Consider the following 17,500-nt stretch of genomic DNA (forward strand, 5'->3'; position numbering starts at 1 on the left):
GCATTAGGTCTAGGGTTAGGGTTAGGGTTAGGGTTAGATTTAGGGTTAGGTTTAGGTTTATTGTTAGATTTAGGGTTTAAGGTTTGTTGTTTAGGATTGTTTAAGGTTTAGGGTGGATTAGGTTTAGGGTTTAGAGTTTAGTGTTATGGTTACGGTTAGGGTTAGGGTTAGGTTTAGGGTTCGGGTTTGGGTTAGGGTTAGGGTTAGGTTTAGGGTTAGGGTTATGGTTAGGGTTAAGGTTAGGGTTAGGTTTAGGGTTATGGTTAGTGTTAGGATTAGGGTTAGGGTTAAGGTCAGGGTTAGGTTTAGGGTTAGGGTTAGGGTTAGGGATAGATTTAGGGTTAGGTTTAGGTTTATTGTTAGATTTAGGGTTTAGGGTTTAAGGTTTATGGTTTAGGATTTTTTAAGGTTTAGGGTAGATTAGGTTTAGGGTTTAGATTTAGTGTTATGGTTAAGGTTAAGGTTAGGGTTAGGGTTAGGGTTAGGGTTAGGGTTAGGGTTAGTGTTACGGTTAGGGTTAGGGTTAGGGTTACGGTTAGGGTTATGGTTAGGGTTAGGTTTATGGTTAGGCTTAAGGTTAGGGTTAGGTTTAGGGTTAGGGTTACGGTTAGGGTTAGGTTTAAGGTTAGGGTTAGGGTTAGGGTTAGGTTTATTGTTAGGTTTAGGGTTTAGTGTTTAGGGTCTAAGGTTTTGGGTTTAGGATTTTTTAAGGTTTAGCGTAGATTAGGTTTAGGGTTTAGAGTTTAGTGTTAAGGTTAGGGTTAGGTTTAGGGTTTAGGGTTTAGTGTTCGGATTAGGGTTAGGTTTAGGGTTAGGTTTAGGGTTACGTTTAGGGTCATGGATATTGTTAGGTTTAGGGTTTAGGGTTTAGGGTAAAGCTTTAGGTTTTAGGATTGTTTAAGGTTTAGGGTGGATTATTTTTAGGGTTTAGAGTTTTGTGTTTGGGATATCGTTAGGGTTAGGTTTAGGGTTTAGGGATTACTGTTAGAGTTAGGGTTAGGGTTAGGGTTAAGGTTAGTTTTAGGTTTAGGGTTAGGCTTAGGGTTAGGTTTAGGTTTATTGTTAGGATTAGGGTTAGAGTTAAGATTAGGGTTAGGGTTAGGGTTAGGGTTAGGGTCAGGTTTAGGGTTAGGGTTAGGGTTAGGACTACGTTTAGTGTTAGTGTTAGGTTTAGGGTTAGGGTTAGGGTTAGGGTTAGGTTTAGTGTTAGGGTTACGTTTAGGGTTAGGGTTAGGGTTAGGATTAGGGTTAGGGTTATGGTAATTGTTAGGTTTAGGGTTTAAGGTTTAGGGTTTAGGATTGTTTAAGGTTTATCGTAAATTAAATTTAGGGTTTACAATTTAGTGTTAGGGTTATGGTTATTGTTAGGGTTAGGGTTAGGGTTAGGTTTAGGGTTCAGGGTTTAGGGTTTAGGATTGTTTAAGGTTTAGTGTAGATTAGGTTTAGGATTTTAAGTTTAGTTTTAGGGTTAGGGTTAGGTTTAGGGTTTAGGGTTTAGTGTTAGGATTAGGGTTAGGGTTAAAGTTAGGGTTAGGGTAAGGGTTAGGATTAGGTTTAGGGTTAGGGTTAGGGTTAGGGTTAGGGTTAGGGTTAGGGTTAGGATTAGGGTTAGGGTTAGGGTTAGGGTAAGGGTTAGGGGTTAGTGTTAGGGTTATGGTTATTGTTAGGTTTAGGGTTTAGGGTTTAGTGTTTAGGGTTTAAGGTTTAGGGTTTAGGATTGTTTAAGATTTAGGGTGGTTTAGGTTAAGGGTTTAGGGTTTAGACTTTAGGATTGTTTAAGGTTTAGGGTTGTTTAGGGTATAGTGTTTAGGGTTAAAAGTTTAGGGTTGTTTAGGGTTTAGTGTTTAGGGTTTAGGGTTGTTTACGGTTTAGTGTTTAAAGTTTAAGTTTTAGGGTTGTTTTGGTTAATGTTTAGTGTTGTTTAGGGTATAGTGTTAATGGTTTAGGGTTTAGGGTTATTTAGGGTTTAGTGTTTAAGTTTTAGGGTATAGGGTTGTTTAGGGTTTAGTGTTTAGGGTTGTTTATGGTTTAGTGATTAGGGTTGTTTAGGGTTGTTTAGAGGTTAGTGTTTAGGGTTATTCAGGGTTTATGATTTAGGGTTGTTCAGGGTTTAGGATTTATGGTTGTTCAGGGTTTAGGATTTAGGGATTAAGGTTAAGGGGTTAGGGTTAGGGTTAAGGTTAGGGTTAGGGTTAGGGTTAGGGTTAGGTTTAGGGTTAGGGTTAGGGTTAAGGTTAAGGTTAGGGTTAGGGTTAGGGTTATGGTTAGTGTTAGGATTAGGGTTAGGGTTAGACTCAGGGTTAGGTTTAGGGTTAGGGTTAGGGTTAGGGTTAGATTTAGGGTCAGGTTTAGGTTTATTGTTAGATTTAGGGTTTAGGGTTTAAGGTTTATGGTTTAGGATTGTTTAAGGTTTGGGGTGGATTAGGTTTAGGGTTTAGAGTTTAGTGTTATGGTTACGGTTAGTGTTAGGGTTAGTGTTAGGGTTAGGGTTAGGGTTAGGGTTAGGGTAATGGTTAGGGTTAGGGTTAGGGTTAGGGTTAGGGTAAGGGTTAGGGGTTAGTGTTAGGGTTAGGGTTAGGGTTAGGGTTAGGGTTAGGGTTAAGGTTAGGGGTTAGGGTTAGTGTTAGGGGTAGGGTTATTATTAGGGGGTTAGGTTTAAGTTTAAAATTAGTTTTAGGGTTAGAATTAGAAATAGGGTTAGTGTTAGGATTAGGGTCATGGTTAGGTTTAGGGTTAGGGTTAGGGTTAGGGTTAGGGTTAGGGTTAGGGTCAGGGAGGGTTTAGGGTTAGGGTTAGGGTTAGGGTTAGATTTAGGGTTAGGTTTAGGTTTATGGTTAGATTTAGGATTTAGGGTCTAAGGTTTATGGTTTAGGATTGTTTAAGGTTTAGGGTGGATTAGGTTTAGGGTTTAGAGTTTAGTGTTATGGTTACAGTTAGGGTTAGGGTTAGGGTTAGGGTTAGGATTAGGTTTAGAGTTAGGGTTAGTGTTAGGGTTAGGGTTAGGGTTAGGGTTAGTATTAGGGTTAGGGTTAGGGTTAGGGTAAGGGTTAGGGGTTAGTGTTAGGGTTATGGTTATTGTTAGGTTTAGGGTTTAGGGTTTAGTGTTTAGGGTTTAAGGTTTAGGGTTTAGGATTGTTTAAGATTTGGGGTGGTTTAGGTTAAGGGTTTAGGGTTTAGACTTTAGGATTGTTTAAGGTTTAGGGTTGTTTAGGGTATAGTGTTTAGGGTTAAAAGTTTAAAGTTGTTTAGGCTTTAGTGTTTAGGGTTTAGGGTTGTTTAAGTTTTAGTGTTTAAGGTTTAGGTTTTAGGGTTGTTTTGGGTTAATGTTTAGTGTTCTTTAGGGTATAGTGTTAATGGTTTAGGGTTTAGGGTTATTTAGGGTTTAGTGTTAAAGGTTTAAGGTATAGGGTTGTTTAGGGTTTAGTGTTTAGGGTTGTTTATGGTTTAGTGATTAGGGTTGTTTAGGGTTGTTTAGAGGTTAGTGTTTAGGGTTATTCAGGGTTTATGATTTAGGGTTGTTCAGGGTTTAGGATTTATGGTTGTTCAGGGTTTAGGATTTAGGGATTAAGGTTAAGGGGTTAGGGTTAGGTTTAGGGTTAGGGTTAGGGTTAGGGTTAGGGTTAGGGTTAGGGTTAAGGTTAGGGTTAGGGTTAGGGTTAGGGTTATGGTTAGTGTTAGGATTAGGGTTAGGGTTAGGGTCAGGGTTAGGTTTAGGGTTAGGGTTAGGGTTAGTGTTAGATTTAGGGTCAGGTTTAGGTTTATTGTTAGATTTAGGGTTTAGGGTTTAAGGTTTATGGTTTAGGATTGTTTAAGGTTTGGGGTGGATTAGGTTTAGGGTTTAGAGTTTAGTGTTATGGTTACGGTTAGTGTTAGGGTTAGGGTTAGGGTTAGGGTTAGGGTTAGGGTTAGGGTATTGGTTAGGGTTAGGGTTAGGGTTAGGGTTAGGGTTAGGGTAAGGGTTAGGGGTTAGTGTTAGGGTTAGGGTTAGGGTTAGGTTTAGGGTTAGGGTTAAGGTTAGGGGTTAGGGTTAGTGTTAGGGTTAGGGTTATTATTAGGGGGTTAGGTTTAAGTTTAGAATTAGTGTTAGGGTTAGAATTAAAAATAGGGTTAGTGTTAGGATTAGGATCAGGGTTAGGTTTAGGGTTAGGGTTAGGGTTAGGGTTAGGGTTAGGGTTAGGGTCAGGGAGGGTTTAGGGTTAGGGTTAGTGTTAGGGTTAGATTTAGGGTTAGGTTTAGGTTTATTGTCAGATTTAGGATTTAGGGTCTAAGGTTTATGGTTTAGGATTGTTTAAAGTTTAGGGTGGATTAGGTTTAGGGTTTAGAGATTAGTGTTATGGTTACAGTTAGGGTTAGGGTTAGGGTTAGGGTTAGGATTAGGGTTAAGGTTAGGGTTAGGATTAGGTTTAGAGTTAGGGTTTGGGTTAGGGTTAGGGTTAGGGTTAGGGTTAGGGTTAGGATTAGGGTTAGGGTTAGGGTTAGGGTAAGGGTTAGGGGTTAGTGTTAGGGTTATGGTTATTGTTAGATTTAGGGTTTAGGGTTTAGTGTTTAGGGTTTAAGGTTTAGGGTTTAGGATTGTTTAAGATTTAGGGTGGTTTAGGTTAAGGGTTTAGGGTTTAGACTTTAGGATTGTTTAAGGTTTAGGGTTGTTTAGGGTATAGTGTTTAGGGTTAAAAGTTTAGGGTTGTTTAGGCTTTAGTGTTTAGGGTTTAGGGTTGTTTAAGTTTTAGTGTTTAAGGATTAGGTTTTAGGGTTGTTTTGGGTTAATGTTTAGTGTTGTGTAGGGTATAGTGTTAATGGTTTAGTGTTTAGGGTTATTCAGGGTTTATGATTTAGGGTTGTTCAGGGTTTAGGATTTATGGTTGTTCAGGGTTTAGGATTTAGGGATTAAGGTTAAGGGGTTAGGGTTAGGTTTAGGGTTAGGGTTAGGGTTAGGGTTAGGGTTAGGGTTAGGGTTAAGGTTAGGGTTAGTGTTAGGGTTAGGGTTATGGTTAGTGTTAGGATTAGGGTTAGGGTTAGGGTCAGGGTTAGGTTTAGGGTTAGGGTTAGGGTTAGTGTTAGATTTAGGGTCAGGTTTAGGTTTATTGTTAGATTTAGGGTTTAGGGTTTAAGGTTTATGGTTTAGGATTGTTTAAGGTTTAGGGTGGATTAGGTTTAGGGTTTAGAGTTTAGTGTTATGGTTATGGTTAGTGTTAGGGTTAGGGTTAGGGTTAGGGTTAGGTTTAGGGTAATGGTTAGGGTTAGGGTTAGGGTTAGGGTAAGAGTTAGGGGTTAGTGTTAGTGTTAGGGTTAGGGTTAGGGTTAGGTTAGGGTTAGGGTTAGGGTTAGGGTTAGGGTTAGGGTTAGATGTTAGGGTTAGTGTTAGGGTTAGGGTTTTTATTAGGGGGTTAGGTTTAAGTTTAGGATTAGTGTTAGGGTTAGAATTAGAAATAAGTTTAGTGTTAGGATTAGGGTCAGGGTTAGGTTTAGGGTTAGGGTTAGGGTTAGGGTTAGGGTTAGGGTCAGGGAGGGTTTAGGGTTAGGGTTAGGGTTAGGGTTAGATTTAGGGTTAGGTTTAGGTTTATTGTTAGATTTAGGATTTAGGGCCTAAGGTTTATGGTTTAGGATTGTTTAAGGTTTAGGGTGGATTAGGTTTAGGGTTTAGAGTTTAGTGTTATGGTTACGGTTAGGGTTAGGGATAGGGTTAGGGTTAGGATTAGGGTTAAGGTTAGGGTTAGGATTAGGTTTAGGGTTAGGGTTAGGGTTAGGGTTAGGGTTAGGGTTAGGGTTAGGGTTAGGATTAGGGTTAGAGTTAGGGTTAGGGGTTAGGGTTAGGGTTATGGTTATTGTTAGGTTTAGGTTTTAGGGTTTAGTGTTTAGGGTTTAAGGTTTAGGGTTTAGGATTGTTTAAGATTTAGGGTGGTTTAGGTTAAGGGTTTATGGTAGAGTTTAGGATTGTTTAAGGTTTAGGGTTGTTTAGGGTATAGTGTTTAGGGTTAAAAGTTTAGGGTTGTTTAGGGTTTAGTGTTTAAGGTTTAGGTTTTAGGGTTGTTTTGGGTTTAGTGTTTAGTGTTGTTTAGGGTATAGTGTTAATGGTTTAGGGTTTAGGGTTATTTAGGGTTTAGTGTTTAAGGTTTAGGGTATAGGGTTGTTTAGGGTTTAGTGTTTAGGGTTGTTTATGGTTTAGTGATTAGGGTTGTTTAGGGTTGTTTAGAGGTTAGTGTTTAGGGTTATTCAGGGTTTATGATTTAGGGTTGTTCAGGGTTTAGGATTTATGGTTGCTCAGGGTTTAGGATTTAGGGATTAAGGTTAAGGGGTTAAGGTAAGGGTTAGGGTTAGGATTAGGGTTAGCATTAGGGTTGGAGTTAGGGTTAGAGTTAAGGTTATGGGGTTATGTTAGGCTTAAGGTTAGGGTTAGGGTTATGGGGTTAAGGTTAGTGTTGGGGTTAGGGTTAGGTTTAGGTTTAGGGTTAGGGTTAGGGTTATGGTTATTCTTAGGTTTATGGTTTAAAATTTAGGGTTTATGGTTTAAGGTTTAGGGTTTAGGATTGTTTAAGTTTTGGGGTGGTTTAGGTTTAGGGTATAGGGTTTAGCGTTTAAGATTGTTTAATGTTTAGGGTTGTTTAGGTTTTAGCGTTTAGAGTTGTTTAGGGTTTTTTAGGGTTGTTTATGATTTAGTGTTTAGGGTTGTTCAGGATTTATGATTTAGGATATTTTAAGGTTTAGGGTTTAAGGTTGTATAGTGTTTTAGGGTTTAGGGTATAATGTTTAGGGTTAAGGGTTTAGGGTTGTTTAGGGTATAGTGTTAATTGTTTTAGGTTTTAGGCTTGTTTAGGGTTTAGTGTTTAGGGTTTAGGGTTTAGGGTTTTTTAGCGTTTAGTGTTTATAGTTTAGGGTTTAGGGTGCTTTTGGAATTAGTGTTTAGGGTTTTTCGGGGTTTAGGGTTTAGGATTTAGGGTGTTAGGGTTAGTTTTAGGGTTAGGTTTAGGGTTAAGGTGAGGGTTAGGGTGATGGTTAAGGTTAGGGTTAGGGTTAAGGTTAGTGTTAGTGTTAGAATAAGGGTTAGGGTTAGGGATAAGGTTAGGGTTAGGGTTAGGGTTAGGGTTAGGGGTTTGCGTTAGGGTTAGTGTTAGGGGTTAGGGGTTAGTGTTAGGGTTAGGGTTAGGGTTAGGGTAGAATTAGTTTTAGTGTTAGGGTTATTATTAGGGGGTTAGGTTTTAGTTTAGGATTAGTGTTAGGGTTAGAATTAGAAATAGGGTTAGTGTTAGGATTAGGGTCAGGGTTAGGTTTAGAAATGTGGTTAGGGTTAGGGTTAAGGGTAGGGTAAGGTTAGGGTTAGAATTAAAGTTTAGGGTTTAGTGTTAGGATTAGGGATAGTGTGAGGTTTAGGGTTAGGTTTAGGGTAAGGTTAGGGTTAGTGTTTGGGTTATGATTAGTGTTAGGATTAGGATTATGGTTAGGGTCAGGTTTATGTTTATGGTTAGGGTTAGGGTTAGGGTTAGATTTAGGGTTAGGTTTAGGTTTATTGTTAGATTTAGGGTTTAGGGTTTAAGGTTTAGGATTGTTTAAGGTTTATGGTGGATTAGGTTTAGGGTTTAGAGTTTAGTGTTATGGTTACGGTTAGGGTTAGGGTTAGGGATGGAGTTAGGGTTAGGGTTATGGTAAGGGTTAGGTTTAGGTTTAGGGTTAGGGTTAGGGTAAAAGTTAGAGGGTTAGTGTTAGGGTTTGTGTTAGGGTTAGGGTTAGGGTTAGGTTAGGGTTAGGGTTAGGGTTAGGGTTAGGGTTAGGGTTAGGGTTAGGTTAGGGTTAGGGTTAGGGTTAGGGGTTAGGGTTAGTGAAAGGGTTAGGGTTATTATTAGGGGGTTAGGTTTAAGTTTAGGATTAGTGTTAGGGTTAGAATTAGAAATAGGGTTAGTGTTAGGATTAGGGTCAGGGTTAGGTTTAGGGTTAGGGTTAGGGTTAAGGTCAGGGAGGATTTAGGGTTAGGGTTAGGGTTAGGGTTAGATTTAGTGTTAGGTTTAGGTTTATTGTTATATTTAGGATTTAGGGTCTAAGGTTTATGGTTTAGGATTGTATAAGGTTTAGGTTGGATTAGGTTTAGGGTTTAGAGTTTAGTGTTATGGTTACGGTTAGGGTTATTGTTAGGGTTAGGATTAGGGTTAAGGTTAGGGTTAGGATTAGGTTTAGGGTTAGGGTTAGGGTTAGGGTTAGGGTTAGGGTTAGGGTTAGGGTTAGGATTAGGTTTAGGGTTAGGGTTACGGTTAGGGTTAGGGTTAGGGTTAGGATTAGGGTTAAGGTTAGGGTTAGGTTTAGGTTTAGGGTTAGGTATAGGGTTAGGGTTAGGGTTAGGGTTAGGGTTAGGATTAGGGTTAGGGTTAGGGTTAGGGTAAGGGTTAGGGGTTAGGGTTAGGGTTATGGTTATTGTTAGGTTTAGGGTTTAGAGTTTAGTGTTTAGGGTTTAAGGTTTAGGGTTTAGGATTGTTTAAGATTTAGGGTTGTTTAGGTTAAGGGTTTAGGGTTTAGAGTTTAGGATTGTTTAAGGTTTAGGGTTGTTTAGGGTATAGTGTTTAGGGTTAAAAGTTTAGGGTTGTTTAGGTTTTAGTGTTTAGGGTTTAGGGTTGTTTAAGGTTTAGTGTTTAAGGTTTAGGTTTTAGGGTTGTTTTGGGTTTAGTGTTTAGTGTTGTTTAGGGTATAGTGTTAATGGTTTAGGGTTTAGGGTTATTTAGGGTTTAGTGTTTAAGGTTTAAGGTATAGGGTTGTTTAGGGTTTAGTGTTTAGGGTTGTTTATGGTTTAGTGATTAGGGTTGTTTAGTGTTGTTTAGAGGTTAGTGTTTAGGGTTATTCAGGGTTTATGATTTAGGGTTGTTCAGGGTTTAGGATTTATGTTTGTTCAGGTTTTAGGATTTAGGGATTAAGGTTAAGGGGTTAGGGTTAGGTTTAGGGTTAGGGTTAGGGTTAGAATTAAAGTTTAGGGTTTAGTGTTAGGATTAGGGATAGTGTGAGGTTTAGGGTTAGGTTTAGGGTTAGGGTTAGGGTTAGTGTTTGGGTTATGATTAGTGTTAGGATTAGGATTAGGGTTAGGGTCAGGTTTATGTTTAGGGTTAGGGTTAGGGTTAGGGTTAGGGTTATATTTAGGGTTTGGTTTAGGTTTATTGTTAGATTTAGGGTTTAGGGTTTAAGGTTTATGGTTTAGGATTATTTAAGTTTAAGGGTGGATTAGGTTTAGGGTTTAGAGTTTAGTATTATGGTTACGGTTAGGGTTAGGGTTAGGGTTAGAGTTAGGGTTAGGGTTAGGGTTAGGGTTAGGGTTAGGTTTAAGGTTAGGGTTAGTGTTAGGGTTAGGGTTATGGTTATTGTTAGGATTAGGGTTAGGGTTAGATTTAGGGTTAGGTTTAGGGTTAGGGATAGGGTTAGGGTTAGATTTAGGGTTAGGTTTAGGTTTATTGTTAGATTTAGGGTTTAGGGTTTAAGGTTTATGGTTTAGGATTGTTTAAGATTTAGGGTGGATTAGGTTTAGGGTTTAGAGTTTAGTGTTATGGTTACGGTTAGGGTTAGGGTTAGGGATGGGGTTAGGGTTAGGGTTAGGATTATGGTAAGGGTTAGGTTTAGGGTTAGGTTTAGGGTTAGGGTAAAAGTTAGGAGGTTAGTGTTAGGGTTTGTGTTAGGGTTAGGGTTAGGGTTAGGGTTAGGTTAGGGTTAGGGATAGGTTAGGGTTAGGGTTAGGGTTAGGGTTAGGGTTAGGGGTTAGGGTTAGTGAAAGGTTTAGGGTTATTATTAGGGAGTTAGGTTTAAGTTTAGGATTAGTGTTAGGGTTAGAATTAGAAATAGGGTTAGTGTTAGGATTAGGGTCAGTGTTAGGTTTAGGGTTAGTGTTAGGGTTAGGGTTAGGGTCAGGGAGGGTTTAGGGTTAGGGTTAGGTTTAGGGTAAGATTTAAGGTTAGGTTAAGGTTTATTGTTAGATTTAGGATTTAGGGTCTAAGGTTTATGGTTTAGGATTGTTTAAGGTTTAGGCTGGATTAGGTTTAGGGTTTAGAGTTTAGTGTTATGGTTACGGTTAGGGTTAGGGTTAGGGTTAGGATTAGGGTTAAGGTTAGGGTTAGGATTAGGTTTAGGGTTAGGGTTAGGGTTAGGGTTAGGATTAGGTTTAGGGTTAGGGTTACGGTTAGGGTTAGGGTTAGGGTTAGGATTAGGGTTAAGTTTAGGGTTAGGTTTAGGGTTAGGTTTAGGGTTAGGGTTAGGGTTAGGGTTAGGGTTAGGATTAGGGTTAGGGTTAGGGTTAGGGTAAGGGTTAGGGGTTAGAGTTAGGGTTATGGTTATTGTTAGGTTTAGGGTTTAGAGTTTAGTGTTTAGGGTTTAAGGTTTAGGGTTTAGGATTGTTTAAGATTTAGGGTGGTTTAGGTTAAGGGTTTAGGGTTTAGAGTTTAGGATTGTTTAAGGTTTAGGGTTGTTTAGGGTATAGTGTTTAGGGTTAAAAGTTTAGGGTTGTTTAGGTTTTAGTGTTTAGGGTTTAGGGTTGTTTAAGGTTTAGTGTTTAAGGTTTAGGTTTTAGGGTTGTTTTGGGTTTAGTGTTTAGTGTTGTTTAGGGTATAGTGTTAATGGTTTAGGGTTTAGGGTTATTTAGGGTTTAGTGTTTAAGGTTTAAGGTATAGGGTTGTTTAGGGTTTAGTGTTTAGAGTTGTTTATGGTTTAGTGATCAGGGTTGTTTAGGGTTGTTTAGAGGTTAGTGTTTAGGGTTATTCAGGGTTTATGATTTAGGGTTGTTCAGGGTTTAGGATTTATGTTTTTCAGGTTTTAGGATTTAGGGATTAAGGTTAAGGGGTTAGGGTTAGGTTTAGGGTTAGGGTTAGGGTTAGAATTAAAGTTTAGGGTTTAGTGTTAGGATTAGGGATAGTGTGAGGTTTAGGGTTAGGGTTAGGGTTAGTGTTTGGGTTATGATTAGTGTTAGGATTAGGATTAGGGTTAGGGTCAGGTTTATGTTTAGGGTTAGGGTTAGGGTTAGGGTTAAGGTTAGATTTAGGCTTTGGTTTAGGTTTATTGTTAGATTTAGGGTTTAGGGTTTAAGGTTTATGGTTTAGGATTGTTTAAGTTTAAGGGTGGATTAGGTTTAGGGTTTAGAGTTTAGTATTATGGTTACGGTTAGGGTTAGGGTTAGGGTTAGAGTTAGGGTTAGGGTTAGGGTTAGGGTTAGGGTTAAGGTTAGGGTTAGTGTTAGGGTTAGGGTTATAGTTATTGTTAGGATTAGGGTTAGGGTTAGATTTAGGGTTAGGTTTAGAATTAGGGATAGGGTTAGGGTTAGATTTAGGGTTAGGTTTAGGTTTATTGTTAGATTTAGGGTTTAGGGTTTAAGGTTTATGGTTTAGGATTGTTTAAGGTTTAGGGTGGATTAGGTTTAGGGTTTAGAGTTTAGTGTTATGGTTACTGTTAGGGTTAGGGTTAGGGATGGGGTTAGGGTTAGGGTTAGGGTTATGGTAAGGGTTAGGTTTAGGGTTAGGGTTAGGGTTAGGGTAAAAGTTAGGGGGTTAGTGTTAGGGTTTGTGTTAGGGTTAGGGTTAGGTTTAGGGTTAGGTTAGGGTTAGGGTTAGGTTAGGGTTAGGGTTAGGGTTAGGGTTAGGGTTAGGGTTAGGGGTTAGGGTTAGTGAAAGGGTTAGGGTTATTATTAGGGGGTTAGGTTTAAGTTTAGGATTAGTGTTATGGTTAGAATTAGAATTAGGGTTAGTGTTAGGATTAGGGTCAGTGTTAGGTTTAGGGTTAGGGTTAGGGTTAGGGTTAGGGTCAGGGAGGGTTTAGGGTTAGGGTTAGGGTTAGGGTTAGATTTAGGGTTAGGTTTAGGTTTATTTTTAGATTTAGGATTTAGGGTCTAAGGTTTATGGTTTAGGATTGTTTAAGGTTTAGGGTGGATTAGGTTTAGGGTTTAGAGTTTAGTGTTATGGTTACGGTTAGGGTTAGGGTTAGGGTTAGGATTAGGCTTAAGGTTAGGGTTAGGATTAGGTTTAGGGTTAGGGTTAGGGTTAGGGTAAGGGTTAGGGTTTTGGGTTAGGGTTATGGTTATTGTTATGTTTAGGGTTTAGGGTTTAGTGTTTAGGGTTTAAGGTTTAGGGTTTAGGATTGTTTAAGATTTAGGGTGGTTTAGGTTAAGGGTTTAGGGTTTAGAGTTTAGGATTGTTTAAGGTTTAGGGTTGTTTAGGGTATAGTGTTTAGGGTTAAAAGTTTAGGGTTGTTTAGGGTTTAGTGTTTAGGGTTTAGGGTTGTTTAAGGTTTAGTGTTTAAGGTTTAGGTTTTAGGGTTGTTTTGGGTTTAGTGTTTAGTGTTGTTTAGGGTATAGTGTTAATGGTTTAGGGTTTAGGGTTATTTAGGGTTTAGTGTTTAAGGTTTAAGGTATAGGGTTGTTTAGGGTTTAGTGTTTAGGGTTGTTTATGGTTAAGTGATTAGGGTTGTTTAGGGTTGTTTAGAGGTTAGTGTTTAGGGTTATTCAGAGTTTATGATTTAGGGTTGTTCAGGGTTTAGGATTTATGGTTGTTCAGGGTTTAGGATTTAGGGATTAAGGTTAAGGGGTTAGGGTTAGGGTTATGGTTAGGGTTAGCATTAGGGTTAGAGTTAGGGTTAGAGTTAGGGTTATGGGGTTATGTTAGGCTTAATGTTAGGGTTAGGGTTATGGGGTTAAGGTTAGGGTTGTGGTTAGGGTTAGGTTTAGGTTTAGGGTTAGGGTTAGGGTTATTGTTATTTTTAGATTTATGGTTTAAAATTTAGGGTTTATGGTTTAAGGTTTAGGGTTTAGGATTGTTTAAGTTTTAGGGTGGTTTAGGTTTAGGGTATAGAATTTAGCGTTTAAGATTGTTTAATGTTCAGGGTTGTTTAGGTTTTAGCGTTTAGAGTTGTTTAGGGTTTTTTAGGGTTGTTTATGATTTAGTGTTTAGGGTTGTTCAGGATTTATGATTTAGGATATTTTAAGGTTTAGGGTTTAAGGTTGTATAGTGTTTTAGGGTTTAGGGTATAATGTTTAGTGTTAAGAGTTTAGGGTTGTTTAGGGTATAGTGTTAATGGTTTTAGGGTTTAGGCTTGTTTAGGGTTTAGTGTTTAGGGTTTAGGGTTTAGGGTTTTTTAGCGTTTAGTGTTTATACTTTAGGGTATAGGGTGCTTTTGGAATTAGTGTTTAGGGTTTTTCGGGGTTTAGGGTTTAGGATTTAGGGTGTTAGGGTTAGTGTTAGGGTTAGGTTTAGGGTTAAGGTGAGGGTTAGAGTGAGGGTTAAGGTTAGGGTTAGGGTTAAGGTTAGTGTTAGTGTTAGGGTAAGGGTTAGGGTTAGGGATAGGGTTAGGGTTAGGGTTAGGGATAGGGTTAGGGTTAGGGTTAGGGTTAGGGTTAGGGGTTAGGGTTAGGGTTAGTGTTAGGGGTTAGGGGTTAGTGTTAGGGTTAGGGTTAGGGTTAGGGTTAGGTTTAGTGTTAGGGTTATTATTAGGGGGTTAGGTTTTGGTTAAGGATTAGTGTTAGGGTTAGAATTAGAAATAGGGTTAGTGTTAGGATTAGGGTCAGGGTTAGGTTTAGGGATAGGGTTAGGTTTAGGGTTAAGGGTAGGGTTAGGGTTAGGATTAGATTTAAAGTTTAGGGTTTAGTGTTAGGATTAGGGATAGTGTGAGGTTTAGGGTTAGGTTTAGGGTTAGGGATAGGGTTAGTGTTTGTGTTATGATTAGTGTTAATATTAGGGTTAGGGTTAGGGTCAGGTTTAGGTTTAGGGTTAGGGTTAGGGTTAGTGTTAGATTTAGGGTTAGGTTTAGGTTTATAGTTAGATTTATGGTTTAGGGTTTAAGGTTTATGGTTTAGGATTGTTTAAGGTTTAGGGTGGATTAGGTTTAGGGTTGAAAGTTTAGTATTATGGTTACGGTTAGGGTTAGGGTTAGGGTTAGAGTTAGGGTTAGGGTTAGGGTTAGGGTTAGGGTTAGGGTTAAGGTTAGGGTTAGTGTTAGGGTTAGGGTTATGGTTAGTGTTAGGATTAGGGTTAGGGTTAGGGTCAGGGTTAGGTTTAGGGTTAGGGATAGGGTTAGGGTTAGATTTAGGGTTAGGTTTAGGTTTTTTGTTAGATTTAGGGTTTAGGGTTTAAGGTTTATGGTTTATAATTGTTTAAGGTTTAGGGTGGATTAGGTTTAGGGTTTAGAGTTTAGTGTTATGGTTACGGTTAGGGTTAGGGTTAGGGATGGGGTTAGGGTTAGGGTTAGGGTTATGGTAAGGGTTAGGGTTAGGGTTAGGGTTAGGGTAAAAGTTAGGGGGTTAGTTTTAGGGTTTTGGTTAGGGTTAGGGTTAGGGTTAGGTTAGGGTTAGGGTTAGGGTTAGGGTTAGGGGTTAGGGTTAGTGTTAGTGTTAGGGTTATTATTAGGGGGTTAGGTTTAAGTTTAGGATTAGTGTTAGGGTTAGAATTAGAAATAGGTTTAGTTTTAGGATTAGGGTCAGGGTTAGGTTTAGGGTTAGGGTTAGGGTTAGGGTTAGGGTTAGGGTCAGGGAGGGTTTAGGGTTAGGGTTAGATTTAGGGTTAGATTTAGGTTTATTGTTAGATTTAGGGTTTAGGGTCTACGGTTTATTGTTTAGGATTGTTTAAGGTTTAGGGTGGATTAGGTTTAGGGTTTAGAGTTTAGTGTTGTGGTTACGGTTAGGGTTAGGGTAAGGGTTAGGATTAGGGTTAAGGTTAGGGTTAGTGTTAGGTTTAGGGTTAGGGTTAGGGTTAGGGTTAGGGTAAGGGTTAGGGGTTAGGGTTAGTGTTAGGGTTAGGGTAAGGTTAGGGTTAGGGTTAGGGTTAGGGTTAGGGGTTAGGGTTAGGGTTAGTGTTAGGGGTTAGGGGTTAGGGTTAGGGTTAGGGTTAGTGTTAGGGTTATGGTTAGGGTTAGGGTGAGGGTTAGGGTTAGGGGTTAGGGTCAGTGTTAGTGTTAGGGGTTAGGGGTTAGGGTTAGGGTTAGGGTTAGGGTTAGGTTTAATGTTAGGGTTATTATTAGGGGGTTAGGTTTAAGTTTAGGATTAGTGTTAGGGTTAGAATTAGAAATAGGTTTAGTGTTAGGATTAGGGTCAGGGTTAGGTTTAGGGATAGGGTTAGGGTTAGGGTTAAGGGTAGGGCTAGGGTTAGGGTTAGATTTAAAGTTTAGGGTTTAATGTTAGGATTAGGGATAGTGTGAGGTTTAGGGTTAGGGTTAGGTTTAGTGTTAGGGTTAGGGTTAGTGCTTGGGTTATGGTTAGTGTTAAGATTAGGGTTAGGGTTAAGGTCAGGGTTAGGTTTAGGGTTAGGGTTAGGGTTAGGGTTAGATTAAGGGTTAGGTTTAGGTTTATTGTTAGATTTAGGGTTTAGGGTTTAAGGTTTATGGTTTAGGATTGTTTAAGGTTTCGGGTGGATTAGGTTTAGGGTTTAGAGTTTAGTATTATGGTTACGGTTAGGGTTAGGGTTAGGGTTAGGGTTAGGGTTAGGGTTAGGGTTAAGGTTAGAGTTAGGCCTAGGGTTAGGGTTATGGTTAGTGTTAGGATTAGGGTTAGGTTTAGGGTCAGGGTTAGGTTTAAGGTTAGGGTTAGGGTTAGGGTTAGATTTAGGGTCAGGCTTAGGTTTATTGTTAGATTTAGGGTTTAGGGATTAAGGTTTATGGTTTTGGATTGTTTAAGGTTTAGGGTGGATTAGGTTTAGGGTTTAGAGTTTAGTGTTATGGTTACAGTTAGTGTTAGGGTTTGGGTTAGGGTTAGGGTTAGGGTTAGGGTTAGGGTAATGGTCAGGGTTAGGGTTAGGGTTAGGGTAAGGGTTAGGGGTTAGTGTTAGGGTTAGGGTTAGGGTTAGGGTTAGGGTTAGGTTAGGGTTAGGGTTAGGGTTAGGGTTAGGGTTAGGGGTTAGGGTTAGTGTTAGGGTTAGGGTTATTATTAGGGGGTTAGGTTTAAGTTTAAGATTAGTGTTAGGGTTAGAATTAGAAATAGCGTTAGTGTTAGGATTAGGGTCAGGGTTAGGTTTATGGTTAGGGTTAGGCTTAGGGTTAGGGTCAGGGAGGGTTTAGGGTTAGGGTTAGGGTTAGGGTTAGATTTAGGGTTAGGTTTAGGTTTATTGTTAGATTTAGGATTTAGGGTCTAAGGTTTATGGTTTAGGATTGTTTAAGGTTTAGGGTGGATTAGGTTTAGGGTTTAGAGTTTAGTGTTATGGTTACGGTTAGGGTTAGGGTTAGGGTTAGGTTTAGGATTAGGGTTAAGGTTAGGGTTAGGATTAGGTTTTGGGTTAGGGTTAGGGTTACGGTTAGGGTTAGGGTTAGGGTTAGGATTAGGGTTAGGGTTAGGGTTAGGGTAAGGGTTAGGGGTTAGGGTTAGGGTTATGGTTATTGTTAGGTTTAGGGTTTAGGGTTTAGTGTTTAGGGTTTAAGGTATAGCGTTTAGGATTGTTTAAGATTTAGGGTGGTTTAGGTTAAGGGTTTAGGGTTTAGAGTTTAGGATTGTTTAAGGTTTAGGGTTGTTTAGGGTATAGTGTTTAGGGTTAAAAGTTTAGGGTTGTTTAGGGTTTAGTGTTTAGGGTTTAGGGTTGTTTAAGGTTTAGTGTTTAAGGTTTAGGTTTAAGGTTGTTTTGGGTTTAGTGTTTAGTGTTGTTTAGGGTATAGTGTTGATGGTTTAGGGTTTAGGTTTATTTAGGGTTTAGTGTTTAAGGTTTAGGATATAGGGTTGTTTAGGGTGTAATGTTTAGGGTTGTTTATGGTTTAGTGATTAGGGTTGTTTAGGGTTGTTTAGAGGTTAGTGTTTAGGGTTATTCAGGGTTTATGATTTAGGGTTGTTCAGGGTTTAGGATTTATGGTTGTTCAGGGTTTAGGATTTAGGGATTAAGGTTAAGGGGTTAGGGTTAGGGTTAGGGTTAGGGTTAGGGTTAGGGTTAGGGTTTGGGTTAGGGTCAGGTTTAGGTTTAGGGTTAGGGTTAGGGTTAGGGTTAGGGTAAGGGTTAGATTTAGGGTCATGTTTAGGTTTATTGTTAGATTTAGGGTTTAGGGTTTAAGGTTTATGGTTTAGGATTGTTTAAGGTTTAGGGTGGATTAGGTTTAGGGTTTAGAGTTTAGTGTTATGGTTACGGTTAGGGTTAGGGTTAGGGTTAGGGTTATGGTAAGGGTTAGGGTTAGGGTTAGGGTTAGGGTTATGGTAAAAGTTAGGGGGTTAGTGTTAGGGTTTGGGTTAAGGTTAGGGTTAGGGTTAGGGTTAGGTTAGGGTTAGGGTTAGGGTTAGGGTTAGTGTTAGGGGTTAGGGTTAGTGTTAGGGTTAGGGTTATTATTAGGGGGTTAGGTTTAAGTTTAGGATTAGTGTTAGGGTTAGAATTAGAAATAGGGTTAGTGTTAGGATTAGGGTCAGGGTTAGGTTTAGGGTTAGGGTTAGGGTTAGGGTTAGGGTTAAAGTCAGGGAGGGTTTAGGGTTAGGGTTAGGGTAAGGGTTAGATTTTGGGTTAGGTTTAGTTTTATTGTTAGATTTAGGATTTAGGGTCTAAGGTTTATGGTTTAGGATTGTTTAAGGTTTAGGGTGGATTAGGTTTAGGGTTTAGAGTTTAGT

This window comes from Micromys minutus (assembly GCF_963924665.1).
Source record: "Micromys minutus genome assembly, chromosome: 9".
Taxonomy (NCBI): domain Eukaryota; kingdom Metazoa; phylum Chordata; class Mammalia; order Rodentia; family Muridae; genus Micromys; species Micromys minutus.